The sequence below is a fragment of the Fundulus heteroclitus genome, unplaced genomic scaffold (genome assembly GCF_011125445.2).
Source record: "Fundulus heteroclitus isolate FHET01 unplaced genomic scaffold, MU-UCD_Fhet_4.1 scaffold_304, whole genome shotgun sequence".
Taxonomy (NCBI): Eukaryota; Metazoa; Chordata; class Actinopteri; order Cyprinodontiformes; family Fundulidae; genus Fundulus; species Fundulus heteroclitus.
The window spans coordinates 9,970-16,211 of NW_023396714.1; positions in this window are offsets into that span (position 1 = coordinate 9,970).

Consider the following 6,242-nt stretch of genomic DNA (forward strand, 5'->3'; position numbering starts at 1 on the left):
AAATAAGTAAAATTTTCTTAAAATGTGTGTATCTGTCCTTGATTTGAGCAGGTAAATAAGATGATCTGCCAACAGGATAAGAATTTTGCACTTAAAATAGGAACAATGCATCTCCATCTTCTTATTTCAAGTGTTAAATGTCTAATTATCTTAATGTAGGGGTCAAATTACTCATTCCATTGGCAGATTATCTTATTTACCTGCTCAAATCAAGGACAAAAACACCATGTTTAAGAACATTTTGCTTATTTTTAGATCCGTTTTTGCAGACTTTTCCATGTGTCCCACACCCTCTCACCCCCGGAGACAAGCACCTCTCCTGGGCCCTGACGGATACCCCTACGCCTATGCCTACCTCCCCCCCACCCGCCCTCATGACACCCGGGCCGCTTTCAAATCACAGGAAGTGACAGAGGAAGTTTTAATGAGAGTTTTGTCTGTGTATCCAGTCAGGCCTACCCCGGCAGCCGATGAATAATAGACACTGTGGCTCAATACTCTGAATACTCAATCAATGGCTCCGGGAGGAAGGGGGGGCTTGGCAAACACATATGGCGGTTCAGGACGGCTGCTGGGGCTCTGGAGAGGTAAAAAAATACTAAAGCTTCACCATCATCTGTATCTCCGACCCAAAAAAAAAAAAAAAAAAATGTTGACACGTTTTTGTGCCGCGGTGTTTTCCTCGACAAACAGGCTGTTTGTGCAGAGAGGCGGCTGTGAAGGTGCTGCCTGAGGCCCAGATCCTGCATGTCAATGGGGGCCGATCCTTCAACAGGTCTTTGGACTCCCCACATCCGTCAGAGGCGCATGCGTCGGACGCCTCATCCGTCTCACCGCTGCCCTTTTAATTCAGGCCGCGTTTAGACGGATGTTCATCTGCTGTGGATCTTATGACTCCGCCAATCAGAGCGAGCGTCTGATTTATGGCACAACGATTTGATCCTGATGTGGGAATAACCGCTCTGATGTAGCAGGAGCTGTGCTAATGTGTCTGTGTTTGGGTTTACACGCAAACATGAGGGTTTACTGTTTGAGCAATAAGGTATAAACTGGATAATCCGCCCGTTCGCTTTGAGGAGGTATAGTAAAAAAAAAAAAAAAAAAAGAAAGCATGCCCTCTTTCAGTTTTAAGGTTTTAAGTCTCAGGACTCCATAAGAATGATTTGGTCTGTCGTAGGTTTTAAAATGACTGGATGTTGTATCATTCTTTCCCTTTTATCTCCTCTATTTTTCACCTTTTTCCTCCGTTTTTTTCTCTCTTCTACCTTCTTGTTTTAGTGTCCATATAACATGAAATATTCCCCGCATAAATTATAATAAAGCTTCTTGCATGCAGAAATCAAGCGGAGCACTACACTGCAAAAGGGGAACTAAAAGTAAGTAAAATTTTCTTGAAATGAGTGTATTTTTCCTTGATTTGAGCAGCTAAATAAGACTATTTGCCAATGGAATGAGTAGTTTTACCCCTAAAATAAGATCATTAGATATACTGCACTTGAAAATGGAGATGAATTGTTCTTATTTTGAGTGCAAAAATCCTATTCCACTGGCAAACGGTCTTATTTACCTGCTCAAATCATGGAAAAATACACACATTTCAAGAAAATTGTACTTTGAGTTCCCTTTTTGCAGTGTAGTGCTCCGCTTGATTTCTGCAAGCAAGAAGCTTTATTATAATTTATGCGAGGAATATTTCATGTTATATGGGCACTAAAACAAGAAGGTAGAAGAGAGAAAAAAGGGAGAAAAGGTGAAGAAAAATGGTGAAAGCGTTTAGGCTCCACTTGTGAAAGTTAAACCTGTTGGGCTCTTTGTAGCATTAAGACAACAATTCTTATTGCTACACTGCCAGACAGGACACTGTAAATTCATAAAAAAAAAAAAAAACGTGTGTGAAAAACTAAGTACCCGTGATTTCCCATGATTTAGCAGATTTGCTGGTTCGTTTGGGAACCTGACTGTTTGGGCCAATCTTCAGCGGTCAAACAGATTCTCCTCACATTTGGCTCTACTATATCCTGGAAACATCCATATAACTCTTTACATCTTTACAGACTAGTGGCCGACGTCTCTCACCCCGAACTGCCCAAGCCCCCGGTTTTATAGAGGGCATCTGTTGTCAGAGATATTGATAACTGATCCCTCCGTTTCTTATCAAATAAAAGGAAACGGTGATTCCGTCAAGTTCCAGCTTTACATTGTGAACCAGAGCAGAGATAAAGTAATCACACCCGCGGCGAGGCCGCAGCCTCACTGCAAAAACGGATCTAAAAATAAGTAAAATATTCTTAAAGTTAGTGTATTTATCCTTGATTTGAGCAGGTAAATAAGATTATCTGCCAATGGAATGAGTATTTTGACCCCTAAACTAATATGATTAGACATCCTGCACTTGAAATAAGATGATTGAGATGAATTGTTCCTATCTTAAGTGCAAAATTCTTATTCCATTGGCAAATCATCTTATTTACCTGCTCAAATCAAGGACAAATACACTAATTTTACTTATTTCTAGTTCCGTTTTTGCAGTGCTGCCCCCTCTTCTTCTCCCAGCCCTGGTCTCCTCCAGTCCGAACATTTACAGTCCCACGCAGAAAATACGCCAGCGTTGACCTTGACGAACCGGGGGGGGGGGGGGGGGGATAACGGGAGGTGATGGGTCAGAGGTCATCTAAGAACTCAGGCTGCAGTGTTTCCATTCACAGACCTCACCGACGATGAGGATCGATGAACCGAGTGCTTTAATCAGAAGCACCTGGCTGTTAAATCCAGTGGAAACCAGGGTAAACTTGTGCGTGTCATCCCATTTTTTTTATTTAATACGAGGGACATACGCTGGGTTAAAAGCACAGTTTTTTGTGTTTTCCTGCTTTTTAAAACCTTTTTGGACCCCAAACCGTCGCCATCAAACCCAATAAGGGCGTATGAGTGTCCGGAGGGCGGCGGAGCATTACACCGCCATGACACCGGAGTGCGTCGGCCCTCGTGGGACTGACCACTCTTCCCTTAGCAGCAGATTGGAGGTGAGACCTTGAGGGAAAATTATTACTTTTATGTTTGCTTTATGGCTCATTTTTCACACTAAACGCGGAAAATCTATGCGGGGGTCACGGGATTCCTGCTTCCCGTCCTCGGCCCGCCGCTCTCTTTGCCACCCCTGGTATTGATAAAGCATTCAGCGGAGCAAAGGATGCGGGGCTACGTACTGCCGCTCTCAAGTCTCTATTTCCCCCCCCTGGCTAGTCTATTGGGACTTGTTCAGCTCGTATCTGCTGGGCTTTCTGGAAATGTCAGACACACAGAGAGAGGGAGAGAGAGAGAGAGCCAGCCTGGTGTCGGCGTGTCCTTATCTGCGAGCGCCTCGGCCGACATGACCTGCGATAAGAGACAGCGTTGCCAGAGCAGGTCATAAAATCCCAGCTTTTATGGCGCGGTTATTGTCTTTCTGTCTACAATTATGGCGATTACTCATTTCCCCCCTCCCCCCCCCGCCCCCACCCCCCGGCCCTGCCGACGCACTGCGCGGGGCCGCATTTTACTAATGGAAAATTAAGTAGGGGCCGTGGCAGCGGGGGTTTATAAATATGTAAAATAATCTTTTAATTATTTCAAGTGAATCTGGCAGCTAATCAATAAAGGGGGACGTGACAAACATACGTGTGACACGGGCCATTGTAAAGCCACTGGTAAAAGATAAGCGCGGCCTGTCAGCGCAGTCGGGCCCTAATGAATATTTTGAGGCTGTCATGGAAGGAGAGAAATGGATTAATTGTGCCCCCCCCCCCCCCCGCGCTAATATAATGGCTCCTTCATGAAGAGCGCAGGAGGGAGGAGGGGAGGAGCGCCGTAGCTGCCGGGGTTCAGAGCCCCGGCGTCAGATGAATATTTATTAGGGTTGGGGTTAAGTAGATTTTTGCGATTACACGGGTAGCCACTTAGGCACGGCTGTTTATCATTTGTTTGATAATTGATTTAGTCGGTGTCATATTAATTTGGTTTATAGTCGTCTGATCTTGATCCGCGGCAGGAGCGCCTCCTTCCCCTGGAACCTGGGCGGCGGCGGTTCACATGTTTCCGGTACGGAGCGCAAACATTCCCGACGCCGCGTTAGCGTTTTCCTTCTGCCGAAATTTAAGGTCCTCCTTTTGGTTGGCAATAAAGCAGCAGAGAAATCTTGATTCATGGTGGCGGTAAAGCACAGAATTGAGCGACGGCTATTTCTGTAGACGAGGGCCGATTATGAGTGTCTGATCATAGGAAGGCGTTAAGATGTTGGAGTCTGAATTCCTACTGTTTAAAGTCCATTTTGTGTTGAAACGTCAACAGTACACTGCAAAAAGAGAACTGAAAATTAGTAAAATTGTCTTAAAATGAATGTATTTGCCCTTGATTTGAGCAGGTAAATAAGATTATTTTATAGAATGAGTATTTTTACCCCTAAAGTAAGATTATTAGATATCCTGAATTTGAAATAAGATAATGGAGATGAACTGTTCCTATTTTAAGTGCAAAAATCTTATTCCTTTGGCAAATAGTCCTATTTACCTGCTCAAATCAAGGAAAAATACTTTCATTTCAAGAAGAATTTTCTTATTTTTAGTTTTATTTTTGCAGTGTAGCGACCAGTTTGCTATGTAACGTAAAGTAATGCAGAGCTGCTGCTTCCCCGTCTGTTGCTGTGCACTGCTGGCCAGCCTCCTGAAAGAAGAAAGCTCCTTTCATTTATACAGTTTGATGCCGACACTGTCCAAAGAGCAACAAGAAGAATAAAATAAATACATAGATATGAACTAGAAGCATATAAAACTAAGTAATTTTTACTTTTCACAGTCCAAGCAAGGACCAACAGATGTAAAAATCAGTCAATAATTATTACGGAGATACATTTTCCTTTGAGATGTGAGATGAGTGATTGTGTTTTTCACCTGGCTGCAAAGCTAATTTCCCCACAGGGGCAATAATGAAGTGATACTGAAGCAGTTTAGGGGGAATTAGCGGCTGAATGCCAAAATTAGAAAGGTGAGATTTAGCCCAGAAGGAGCACAGCTGGTGTCAGAGGAGATCTGGTTTCATAGTTGAAGGGCAGCAGGAGGGGGGGAAAAAACGGCTGAATCAGCAGAAAATGAGCAAAACAAGCTTTCTGGATGTGGGAAGTTAACTGTTTTGGAGATATGAGGTGAACCGCTAAGGTGCCGTGCCAGTAATGCCAACCCTTTTGCCAAACAACAAAACAAATTTTGTTGTTTGGTAAAGAATCTGGCCATGAAAAGGTCTGATAATTATGGTGTGGAACAGAATGTTCTGCACATTTAGCTTGTTGCCTTTAAAACTACGACTGTCATTAAGAGCTAAATGTTCTGTCTCTCACCTGGACGCTGTGAAGTGGAGAAATGGTTATGTTTGAACCAGTCAGGTATTTACAGACATCTTCTGTGGTTCTGCCCCAAAATCTGAACTTTACAAGCTGAGATAACAAAAAAAAAAGTATATTTGGGATAAATATTTCATGTTTAGACTCCAGTCATAAATACAGGCATATTTTAAGAATTGCTTTATGTTCTGCAATGCTCATTATTTAGCAGAAATGCTTAGACGATTAACCGCCGGATGTCGTAATGTGTTTGGACAAGAACCTGACATGTTCTCAGAGGTTCTATGGAGGACTTTACCAGCGCTTGGTGGACAGATTGTAGCTTTTTATTAGGAGGAGGTCAGGTTAGGGTCATGAGTGTCAGTTTATCAAATTTATACACTCAGATGAAATGTTATATTTATGAATTTCATAAAAAAATAGCTGTGATTGCTGTTAAAACTGAAATATACTGTTGATTTATGCAGTCAGTGTGATCTGTCTATCTGTCTGTCTGTCTGTATGTATTATCTATCTATCTATCTATCTATCTATCTATCTATCTATCTATCTATCTATCTATCTATCTATCTATCTATCTATCTATCTATCTATCTATCTATCTATCTATCTATCTATCTATCTATCTATCTATCTATCTATATACACATGTATATATACACATATATATATATATATATATATATATATATATATATATATATATATATATATATATATATATATATATATATATATATATATATATATACACATATGTGTATATATATACACATATGTGTGTGTATATATATATATATATATATATATATAATATGATATCTCTCTATATGTATAGATATAGAGAGATATATATGTCTCTATATCGATA